At 53.3% G+C, this 12,106-nt stretch overlaps 1 protein-coding gene across 2 annotated transcripts in view; it reads left to right on the top strand.

Moving 5' to 3' along the window:
- The window catches only part of EXTL3 (exostosin like glycosyltransferase 3), a 161,234-nt gene that overhangs the window by 518 nt on the left and 148,610 nt on the right, over positions 1–12,106 (top strand). The window contains exon 1 of one of the 2 annotated variants that reach the window (XM_071547628.1): positions 817–974. The exons of the other annotated variant lie outside the window; for it this stretch is intronic. The gene's annotated coding sequence lies outside the window, so the exon portion shown is untranslated. Of the gene's footprint in view, positions 1–816; positions 975–12,106 lie in introns of those variants that run through there. 2 annotated transcript variants of the gene reach the window in all.

Genomic DNA, 12,106 nt, shown 5'->3' with positions numbered 1-12,106 from the left:
CCCTGTCCCTGGGGCTGTCCCTGTCTCTGGGGCTGTCCCCGGGCCTGGAGGTGTTTCTGGGGCTGGAGATGTCCCCGTGGCTGGGGTTGTCCCCGAGGCTGGAGATGTCCCTGAGCCTAAAGGTGTCCCTGGGGCTGGGGCTGTTCCCGAGGCTTGGGCTGTCCCCGTCGCTGAGAATGTCCCTGTAGCTGGGACTGGCCCCGGGACTAGAGGTGTCTCTGGGACTGGAGGTGTCCCTGTCGCTGGGGCTGTCCCTGGACGTGTCTCTGGGACTGGAGGTGTCCCTGTCGCTGGGGCTGTCCCGCGACTGGAGATGTCCCGGGGGCTGGGGCTGTCCCTGGACGTGTCTCTGGGACTGGAGGTGTCCCTGTCGCTGGGGCTGTCCCTGGACGTGTCTCTGGGACTGGAGATGTCCCTGTCCCTGTCCCTGGACGTGTCTCTGGGACTGGAGGTGTCCCTGTCGCTGGGGCTGTCCCTGGACGTGTCTCTGGGACTGGAGGTGTCCCTGTCGCTGGGGCTGTCCCGCGACTGGAGATGTCCCTGGGGCTGGGGCTGTCCCTGGACGTGTCTCTGGGACTGGAGATGTCCCTGTCCCTGGGGCTGTCCCCGGGGCTGGGGGATTTTCGCCGTGAGACGGACCCTTGGCTGATCTGGCAGCTGCCTTGGTGGAGAGGGGGTTTGGGTTTTCACTCAGACCCCTAAAGTTGTGGGAAACTCGTGCCGTGGCCCTGGGGGCGGCACTGGCACTGGCTGCTCTCCCGCAGCGCCGGGATGGTGCAACATAAATTCGGTTTATTGTGACGGCAGCGCTCGAACAGCGGGCGGGGGCTCCGCTGCTGCCGCCGCCGAAAGTTGCGGTCGAGTTGGGCAGTTCGGGTCGTGGGGGATGTAAGAATTGCCGCCTCTGAAAGGGCTGCTGTGCCGCGAGGAGAATTCCCTGCCGGGAGGGAGAGCCTGGAATGGTCAGAGAGGAGGTGAGTGGTCCCCAGAAGTGGATGAATTAATGGGTTTGGGTTCCCCTCGGAGCGGGATCTCGGGAGCCCCATATGGTGTTACCTCTCCGTCGTTTGGCTAAGGCTGCGTTAACTCCTCGTCCTGGGATGCGAACCAGGAGGGTGCAGGGGGAGCAAAAGGGCTTGGAGAAGTCAGGATGCTCCTGTCTCAGTTCCGTGCTCGGGTCCCCGTTCGTGTCATAGGTCTGGGGGTGCTCAGGGCTCACCATCTCCCTCTTACTGTGCTTTGGTCGGTCAGCTGGTTAAAAACCTGTTTAGCATAAAAGCCCCCAGACAGAGCAGCTTTAAAGACATTTTCCTGAGCCAGGCAGGGAAGTTGGACCCGGGCTAAAGCAAATAAACTTGTATTTCATCATGCTGGGCTGGGTTTCTTTGTGTTCCGCTCTGCTCTGGGCAGTCTGGGCTCCCTGTGGCCACAGATGTTTTCACGGCCAACCTTCACCTTCAAACGCGTCTCAGTGGCCGCGAAGAGAACCTTGTGCCCCTTTATTTCGGCAGCCTCGGTGTCTGTGACGGCTGCTCTGTGCTCTGCCTCCTGCCTGTGGGTATTTCTGCCCTCCTGCCTGCTCCTCCTGGGGGTGTTTCTCCCCTCCTGCCTGCTCCTCCTGTTCTCCCCTCCTGCCTCCTTCTGCTGTGGCTGTTTCTCCCCTCCTGCCTGCTCCTGCCTGTGGGTATTTCTGCCCTCCTGACTGCTCCTCCTGTGGCTCTTTCTCCCCTCCTGCCTGCTCCACCTGTTCTGCCCCCCTGCCTGCTCCTCCTGTTCTCCCCTCCTGCCTCCTGCTGTGGCTGTTTCTCCCCTCCTGCCTGCTCCACCTCTGGGTATTTCTGCCCTCCTGCCTGCTCCTCCTGGGGGTGTTTCTGCCCTCCTGCCTGCTCCTCCTGGGGGTATTTCTGCTCTCCTGCCTGCTCCTCCTGTTTCTGCCCCCCTGCCTGCTCCTCCTGTTCTCCCCTCCTGCCTCCTGCTGTGGCTTTCTCCCCTCCTGCCTGCTCCTCCTGGGGGTGTTTCTGCCCTCCTGCCTGCTCCTCCTGGGGGTATTTCTGCTCTCCTGCCTGCTCCTCCTGTTTCTGCCCTCCTGCCTGCTCCTCCTGGGGGTGTTTCTGCCCTCCTGCCTGCTCCTCCTGTGGCTCTTTCTCCCCTCCTGCCTGCTCCACCTGTTCTGCCCTCCTGCCTGCTCCTCCTGTGGCTGTTTCTGCCCTCTTACCTGCTCCTCCTGCGGCTGTTTCTGCCCTCTTACCTGCTCCTCCTGTGGCTGTTTCTGCCCTCTTACCTGCTCCTCCTGTGCCTGTTTCTCGCCCCTGGGCTGCTGCAGGAGGGTTTTTTTTCAGGGTTTCTCCCCCATCCCCATCCCCAAGGAGCAGTCAGGAGATGCTGCAGGCGTGGGAAGCAGGAGCATGGCTGGGGTCTGGGAGCCAGGGATGTGTCATGGCCAGAGCTGCTCAGCTCAGGGATTGGAGGATGCTGCAAAAGAGGGAAAACTGTGTTATCTGTGACCCTGGAAAGGGTGGTAAAAACAAAAGGTGCTGAGATATTTGTCTGGCCATCCCCACTGCTGCAGACCTGACCGGGTCCGGGAGCTGGAGCCCAGATGAGTCCCAGGGATTGTGGGAATGTGCCTCTCCAAAGCGGGAGCTGAGGGGGGACGGGACCAGTACATGCAAAGTAGCGTGGCCAGCAGGCCCAGGGCAGTGACCCTTCCCCTGGACTCTGCCTTGGGGAGGCCACACCTTGAGTGTTGTGTTCAGTTCTGGGCCCCTCAGTTGAGGCAAGAGATTGAGGGGCTGGAGCGGGGCCAGAGAAGAGCAACGAGGCTGGAGAAGGGACTGGAGCACAAGTGCTGTGGGGAGAGGCTGAGGGAGCTGGGGGTGTTTAGCCTGGAGAAGAGGAGGCTCAGAGGTGACCTCAGCACTGTCTGGAACTGCCTGAAGGGAAGTTGTGGCCAGGTGGGGGTTGGTCTCTTCTCCCAGGCACTCAGCAATAGGACAAGGGGGCACGATGGGCTCAAGCTCTGCCAGGGGAAATTGAAGTTGGAGATGAGAAAAAACTTCTTTGCAGAGAGAGTGCTCAGGGATTGGAATGGGCTGCCCAGAGAGGGGGTGGATTCCCCATCCCTGGAGGTTTTTCAGCTGAGCTTGGCCGTGACACTGAGTGCCATGATCTGGTAAAGGGACTGGAGTTGGACCAAGGGTTGGACTTGATGATCTGGGAGGTCTTTTCCAACCCAATCCATTCTGTGATTCCATGAAGTGAGGGGGATGTGAGTCTGCTGATCCCAGAGCAAAAGGCCTGGGGGTACCTGTGGCTTCCTTGCTGCGATGGTGCCAGCACAGAATCTACAGCTGAGACCTAAAATCAGTGTAATTTGTTCAATGTACCCCAGCTTCTCATAAGAAAAGAGATGAAATGTTGGTGCCAACGTCTCAAGTGCATGTGAAATGCTGTTACATCTGGAGAGAGGGAAGATTTTGACACGCTGTGCAGGTTCCATCCATTACTCATGGGGGTTTAACCACATGTGCACTCACATTTCCACATAAACAGATGCATGGGAAGCAAACTCAGAGGTGACACCAGGGAATGGAGAAACCCAGGTGGGCTTTTCCCCAGCAGGACCCTTTGCTCTCCAAGAAACAACTCCAGCTTCACTCCATTTGTGGCCAGTGTAGGTCATGTTTTTTATCTCTGATGCATTTTTGGCTTCTGTATGTGAGTCTTCGTGCTTTGAGGGAAGGGAGGATGGAAATGTTGGAATTCCTGTTGAAAAGTTTGACATTTCGTGGCAGATAATGCCAAATGCAGACAGATGCTTTGATTTGGCTCCTTTTTGCTGAGTTTAAGTGGAGGCAGGAGGAGATCCAGGCTGGAGGTGGCACAAACACCCCTCGTGTCGTGGTGACATCCAGCTCTGGGGTTTTTTTAGCAAACACATCTGTGGGAACAGGCTCTTTCCAGCTTGTTTTGTGCCCAGAAACTTGAGTCAGTCGTATCCAGCAAAAATTGGAAGGTGAGGGAACATCTGCTCCTGTGTCAAAGACAACAGTTTTTGTGGTAGAGGTGATTTGGTCACTGGAGATCCCAAAAACCATTTTATGATGGTTGGGTGAGTTGGAATTGAAGGTTCACGTTGCTTCCTTCATCTCTTCTGTTTCTCTGGTTCCCTTGGGAAGGAGAAAAGGGTTTCCAGTCCCATGTCTGTGTCTTTATTAGACCTGCAGCTGATCTCTGGTGGATCCTGGAAGCAGCTGCCTAGAAATGGTCAGACAGAAGGTGTTCAGTTCTGGGCCCCTCAGTTGAGGCAAGAGATTGAGGGGCTGGAGCGGGGCCAGAGAAGAGCAACGAGGCTGGAGAAGGGACTGGATGTGGCACTGAGTGTCCTCTGAAACACCTCCAGGGACAGAGAATCAACCCTGTGTTGATCCAACCCCACTGAGATCACCAGCCCAGGGCACAGAGTGCCACAGTGGTCACAGTGGGGTTGGATCAAGGGTTGGACTTGATGATCTCAGAGGTCTCTTCCAACCCAAGTGAGAAGAGCAACGAGGCTGGAGAAGGGACTGGAGCACAAGTGCTGTGGGGAGAGGCTGAGGGAGCTGGGGGTGTTTAGCCTGGAGAAGAGGAGGCTCAGAGGTGACCTCAGCACTGTCTGGAACTGCCTGAAGGGAAGTTGTGGCCAGGTGGGGGTTGGTCTCTTCTCCCAGGCACTCAGCAATAGGACAAGGGGGCACGATGGGCTCAAGCTCTGCCAGGGGAAATTGAAGTTGGAGATGAGAAAAAATTTCTTTGCAGAGAGAGTGCTCAGGGATTGGAATGGGCTGCCCAGAGAGGGGGTGGATTCCCCATCCCTGGAGGTTTTTCAGCTGAGCTTGGCCATGGCACTGAGTGCCATGATCTGGTAAAGGGACTGGCGTTGGACTAAGGGTTGGGCTTGATGATCTTGGAGGTCTTTTCCAACCCAATCCATTCTGTGATTCTGTGATTCTATAATGCCACTGGGCTCGTGCTCTGCAGGCTGTGGTCCTATCCTGAACTTTCATGGGGTCCTGAGCCTGGCCTTGGTTTGCAAATCAGAGATTTACAGCCAAAAATCTGAACATTTAAAACAAAAAGCCCAAGCAATTCTTTCTCTCTGAGCTTTCATTTCGCAGTTCACCTTTCTCTCTGGCTGTAATTCCTGCTGGGGCCTCTGGCTTCAAGAGAAAGGGTAAAAAAAAAAGAGAAAAAAAAAGCAAGCAGGCATTTAATAATAGATCAAAAATGAGATTACGCAGTAAGTCAGCCCTCCCCTTTCCAAAATGCATCTAAGAAATCACAAATCACCTTGAAAAAGGAGAGCAAAACAGTGAAGATCAAACCTGGTGTTAAGTATAGATGAGGTGTTTATATTTTATTTAATGTCTGTGTACTGTCACTGTCCTAGAACAGCCTCCTGCCCCTGAGTTTCTGCTTGTGATTAATTAAACAGGAGAGATGAACCGGAATGGGGAATGTTTGGTGGAACTGCAGATGTGGATGCACTGAGGCTTGGGCAGGGTTTGCTGCTTGTTCACCTGAAGGGCTCTGCCCACCTGGACACCTCGGTGGTTGCAGTTGGAAGCAGCTCCCAAAACCCATGAGGATCAATGAGGTGCTCCCTGTTGTCCATCCCTGATGACTCTGGATCTGACTAATTGACAGGAAGCTCAAGAGGAGCCACCAGTGTGCCCAGGTGGCCAAGAAGGCCAATGGGATCCTGGCCTGGATCCAAAGTAGCGTGGGCAGCAGGCCCAGGGCAGTGACCCTTCCCCTGGACTCTGCCTTGGGGAGGCCACACCTTGAGTGTTGTGTTCAGTTCTGGGCCCCTGAGTTGAGGCAAGAGATTGAGGGGCTGGAGCGGGGCCAGAGAAGAGCAACGAGGCTGGAGAAGGGACTGGACGTGGCACTGAGTGTCCTCTGAAACACCTCCAGGGACAGAGAATCCAACATGTCTTGATCCAACCCCACTGTGATCACCAGCCCAGGGCACTCTGTGCCCAGTGCCAGGACTGAGCCTCCTTTCCAGGGAAGTCGTGTCTCATCAAGGACAAGTCTTGACTGAGGGCAGTTCCAGGCTGAGTCACAGCAAAGGCACGTCCCGGTGTGGCTTGGTTGTCACTCACAACATGTGAGCTCAGCTCTTCCCTCCCCATGGCACTTCCATGTGGGATTCCCTCCCCTCTGAGACCCCAACTCTTCACCAGACACTGTCAGAATTAGAATCACAGAATCATAGAATGGATTGGGTTGGAAAAGCCCTCTGAGATCATCAAGTCCAACCCTTGGTCCAACTCCAGTCCCTTTACCAGATCATGGCACTCAGTGCCACGGCCAAGCTCAGCTGAAAAACCTCCAGGGATGGGGAATCCACCCCCACTCTGGGCAGCCCATTCCAATCCCTGAGCACTCTCTCTGCAAAGGATTTTTTCCTGATATCCAACCTAAACCACCCCTGGCAGAGCTTGAGCCCATCGTGCCCCCTTGTCCTATTGCTGAGTGCCTGGGAGAAGAGACCAACCCCCAGCTGGCCAGAACTTCCCTTCAGGCAGTTCCAGACAGTGCTGAGGTCACCTCTGAGCCTCCTCTTCTCCAGGCTAAACACCCCCAGCTCACTCAGCCTCTCCCCACAGCACTTGTGCTCCACTCCCTTCTCCAGCCTTGTTGCTCTTCTCAGTTGGGTTGGAAAAGCCCTCCGAGATCATCAAGTCCAACCCTTGATCCAACCCCACTGTGATCACCAGATCATGGCACTCAGTGCCACGTCCAGTCTCACCTTAAACACCTCCAGGGATGGTGAAAAACCTCCAGGGACAGTGAAAATAAAATACCAAGAGGCACATGAGGCATAGACAGTCCTTTTCCATAATTACCTTTGTCCAACATGGACAACCCAACCTGGGTCATGCCATGGGGATAAAGACCCACACAAGGCCACGTTGGATGGGGCTTGGAGCAACCTGGTCTAGGGAAAGGTGTCCCTGGCTATAGGAGGGGGTTGGAACAAGGTGATTTTTCAGCTCTCTTCCCACCCAAATTATTCTCTGTACTTGCAGAGTTGGAGGAGAATGTCTTTCATTACTTGCTGGGCTGCTCTTCTTGTTTATTCCCCCAAAGGAAGAAAATGAGCTGTGCCAGAGCTGAAACTTAATAAAATAAATAAATGCAGACTTTGGAAACAGCTGCTTGGAGGTAGAATGAGCCTCAACCAGGAAATGTTTGTCTTCCACCTTTTCCCGAGGCTGGCTGGGAATGAAGTGCCTGGAGAAGACAGGGCAAGGTTTACTTTCTTTTAATTTCAAATATATTCCGAAAGTGGAGCACTTGGACTTTGTTTTTTTCCTTTGAGTTGCCTTTCCAAGTCTGGGTGGAGAAAACCAGCTGAGAGCCTTGCTCTGGTGGATGTGGGATGGAGGCAGGAGTGCATTTATTTTCCTTGTGTGCCTCTGTTTCCCAGCGAGGCCCCGAGGCAGCGAGTGGAGCCGTGGCTGGTTCCGGCTGCCTCTCCCTCCAAACCCTTTTTCCCTGCACCAACAAGATGAGCAGGGAAGATACAGGGTTGAGTCAGCACTGCAGATGCCATCAAATGTCTGCTTCATTCCAGGGTATGAATCAGAGCAGTGTCAGAGCCTCATATCCTGCATCTCCTGATAACAGTGCAGGTACTTGCCAGGGAACAAAGCACGGTGAGATCCCATTTTCCTGCCTGTTGTCAGCACCTCCAGCTCCCTGGCACCAGCACTGCTGATTTTAGCACAGCTCTTGCAGTGGCACGTGTGGGTTGTTGTCTGTTTAAATCCACATCCTGCAGCCAGAAGATGTTGTGGTTTTTTTTTTTTCAATATTTGCATTAAAAGTGACCCAACGTGTGTGTATATGAACATATAAATAGGAGTGTTTTCTGCAGCACAGGCTGGTTGTGTTAAACCCCTGCCAGACCAGTAAGAGCAGCATGTGCCACCAGTCCAGGGACTGGTTTTTCCAATATTTCATCTCCTTGGAGAGGAAGAGAGTTTATCATGGAATCACAGAATGGATTGGGTTGGAAAAGCCCTCTGAGATCATCAAATCCAACCCTTGGTCCAACTCCAGTCCCTTTACCAGATCATGGCACTCAGTGCCACGGCCAAGCTCAGCTGAAAAACCTCCAGGGATGGGGAACCCACCCCCTCTCTGGGCAGCCCATTCCAATCCCTGAGCACTCTCTCTGCAAAGGATTTTTTCCAGATATCCAACCTAAACCACCCCTGGCAGAGCTTGAGCCCATCGTGCCCCCTTGTCCTATTGCTGAGTGCCTGGGAGAAGAGACCAACCCCCAGCTGGCCAGAACTTCCCTTCAGGCAGTTCCAGACAGTGCTGAGGTCACCTCTGAGCCTCCTCTTCTCCAGGCTGAACACCCCCAGCTCCCTCAGCCTCTCCCCACAGCACTTGTGCTCCAGTCCCTTCTCCAGCCTTGTTGCTCTTCTCACTTGGGTTGGAAGAGATCTCTGAGATCATCAATTCCAACCCTTGATCCAACCCCACTGTGATCACCAGCCCAGGGCACTCTGTGCCCTGGGCTGGTGATCACAGTGGGCTTGGATCAAGACATGGTGGATTCTCTGTCCCTGGAGGTGTTTCAGAGGACACTCAGTGCCAAATCCAGTCCCTTCTCCAGCCTCGTTGCTCTTCTCTGGCCCCGCTCCAGCCCCTCAATCTCTTGCCTCAACTGAGGGGCCCAGAACTGAACACAACACTCAAGGTGTGGCCTCCCCAAGGCAGAGTCCAGGGGAAGGGTCACTGCCCTGGGCCTGCTGCCCACGCTCCTTTGGATCCAGGCCAGGATCCCATTGGCCTTCTTGGCCACCTGGGCAAGCTTCACTTGACTTTCCAACCATGTGTTTACCTCCAAAACCAGCTTAATTTCCAGCTGTACATTTTCCCCTTTGGGTTTGCTGTGACAATCACAAGCAGGAGTGAAACCCTCTGTGCTCAGGAGTTCTCTGCTTCTCCCTTGCAAGGCTTTTCCATGCCCAGCTCCTGGGCTGGAAGGCTCAGACCACAACCAGCCCAGGGACAGTTTCCTGCCATTGTTCCATGGGACAAGCTCTGGCTCCCTCACAGGGGTTATCTGGGGCCACTGGTTTTTGCATCAGTTGCCTCTTTTCTCCTGGTTCCAGGGGACCATCTGTGTCCTGTTCCTGCTGCAATCCCGAGTCTGGAGGCTGGAAAACCTCAGTGGGATCGAAGGAGGTTTGCAACATCCCCTGAAAACAGATGGAACAGGGAAATTGTGTAAAGATCTGGCTCTATTGCCCCCAAGGGACATGTGGAGCTCTTTAAAAAAGACATTTATGCCACTGTGGTGGTGGAAGGGGCAGAGAAGGACAATTTTCACTCCAGATTCCTCTTTAGAGGGGCATGTTTGTTCCTTGGGGGTTTTCAGCACCAGGAACTACAGAAGTGGAGGGTATAAAAAACCCACTTCTGTTGTTTTCCATCTGTAGATTCCAGGGAAAACCAGTTCAAATCCACCACCCTGAGCTACATCATAAATCTCAGTGCAGAAATAGGGAGCCTGGACATTAATAATTAGGAGCTTGCACAACAACAAAGTGCTGGAATATTCCACAAACGACACAACATCTTGGCATGCAGCTGATGCTGTGCAGAGATCTCAGTGAAAGTTCTGTGCAGCCAAAGTGGAGAAGCTTTTCCTCTCATTTTTGCCTTTGGGAAGACAAGAAAATAGGAAGGAAAAAGCAAGTTGCATCCCCTAAGTGCTCACTGAGGCTCAAGAGTGGGGGTTTTAAGGTGCTCCCCTATTAGAAAGTTTTGTGTGTGCTGAGAGAAAATTATGCCAGATTTTTGTGCCAAATTTTCATGCCAAAATTTCCCTGCTTCCCACATCTTGCTCAGTTGGTTAAAAACTTGGTGTAATAATGCCAAGGTCATGGGTTCAATCCCCTCTGTGGGCCATTGACTTGATCCTTGTGTGTCCCTTCCAACTCAGAACAGTCTGGGATTCTGGGATTCTGTCTTGAAATCATTCCCATTCAGCCAAGCTGCTTTTCCCCATCAAATTCCACACACCAAAAGGGAGGATGTGCTGGGCTGTGACAGCAGTGCTGGTCCCCAGGGGTCTGTGTCCCCAAGGTTTGAGGGCTTTGGGCCATGAGATGACAAATGTAACTTCACAGTTGCTCATTCATGTTCCACCAAAGGTTTGTTTGAGATCTCACCAGCTCCTGTGTGAATATCCTTCACCTTGATTTTTTGGTTTATTTATTTATTTTTTAAATGCAGTTCTAAGTAATTGGAGGGCTGGGGATATTTTGAATAATTTGATCCACCTGGGAAATTATGACCTTGGATTTATTCAATCAAATATCATGAAGATGAAGAGGGGAAACAGCTGAGCTTGTCAGTCACAAGGAATTGTGTTGCAGCCTGGGCTCAAATCCATCACCTGGAATCAGGAGGTTCTGGCAGGATATTCTTCATTCATTAGCAAGAGGCATCACAGCAAGATCATTTAACTGTAATTCATCAATTTACCAGGCCACTCAATTAGGTGTGGGGTGGAGAGAGGATGAAGGGAATGATTCTCGCTGTTGTAACAAATCTTTGACCACCTGAGGACTCTTTTTGTTGCCCTTTGTTTTGTTGTGTTTCATGTTGCCCTGAAGGCCTTATTAATAGGCAAAAATAATCAAGGTGCCCAAAGAATTAAAGGTGCTAATGAGTCCCAGCTTTTGTTCTGCCTGGTTTGTCACTGACCTGGGCCTGACAGGAGGAGTGTGAACAGATCCTGGAGAATCTTGGCTGGTCACCTGTAAAAAATGACTGAAGTAAAACTTTGTGCAGCCTGGACCAAAGGGATGGGCTTTTACAGGCCCATCTGAGCTGTTTTTCCCGTGTCTGTGGTCTGACCCCACACTCTTTGGTGAGGCATTTTGGGAGTGTGGTGCAACCTCTGATCACAGAAACACAGAATGGATTGGGTTGGAAAAGCCCTCCGAGATCATCAAGTCCAACCCTTGATCCAACTCCAGTCCCTTTACCAGATCATGGCACTCAGTGCCACGGCCAAGCTCAGCTGAAAAACCTCCAGGGATGGGGAATCCACCCCCTCTCTGGGCAGCCCATTCCAATCCCTGAGCACTCTCTCTGCAAAGGATTTTTTCCTGATCTCCAACTTCAATTTCCCCTGGCAGAGCTTGAGCCCATCGTGCCCCCTTGTCCTATTGCTGAGTGCCTGGGAGAAGAGACCAACCCCCAGCTGGCCAGAACTTCCCTTCAGGCAGTTCCAGACAGTGCTGAGGTCACCTCTGAGCCTCCTCTTCTCCAGGCTGAACACCCCCAGCTCCCTCAGCCTCTCCCCACAGCACTTGTGCTCCACTTCCTTCTCCAGCCTCGTTGCTCTTCTCAGTTGCGTTGGAAGAGACCTCTGAGATCACCAAGTCCAACCCTTGATCCACTCTGTGCCATGGGCTGGTGATCACAGTAGGGTTGGATCAAGGCATGGTGGATTCTCTGTCCCTGGAGGTGTTTAAGGGGACACTCAGTGCCACATCCAGTCCCTTCTCCAGCCTCGTTGCTCTTCTCTGGCCCCGCTCCAGCCCCTCAATCTCTTGCCTCAACTGAGGGGCCCAGAACTGAACACAACACTCAAGGTGTGGCCTCCCCAAGGCAGAGTCCAGGGGAAGGGTCACTGCCCTGGGCCTGCTGGCCACGCTAGTTTGGATCCAGGCCAGGATCCCATTGGCCTTCTTGGCCACCTGGGCACACTGGTGGCTCCTGTTGAGCTTCCTGTCCCTCAGTCCCCCCAAGTCCCTCTGCCTGGCTGCTCTCCAGCCACTCTGTGCCCTCTCTGTTTCTTTATGATTGTTTTGTTTCAGGTATTTCCCTGTTCCCAAGCACATCCAAACCCTGAGTTTTCCCTGTTGGTCACTGCTTGGCATCTCTGCTCAGATCCACTTCAACGCTCCCTTGTTTTTCTCCCTTACAATCCAAACCCTTGTTGTCTTCCCACAAAACCAGCCCCAGTCTCATCCAGCCAAACCCAGTGTCTGTCTGTTTTCAGCAGCCCAGTAAGTTCTGAGGC

This window comes from Pithys albifrons, chromosome 2 (assembly GCF_047495875.1).
Source record: "Pithys albifrons albifrons isolate INPA30051 chromosome 2, PitAlb_v1, whole genome shotgun sequence".
Classification (NCBI taxonomy): domain Eukaryota; kingdom Metazoa; phylum Chordata; class Aves; order Passeriformes; family Thamnophilidae; genus Pithys; species Pithys albifrons.
Note: the sequence above shows the minus strand (reverse complement) of the source record. Positions and strands in the feature narration are given on the sequence as shown.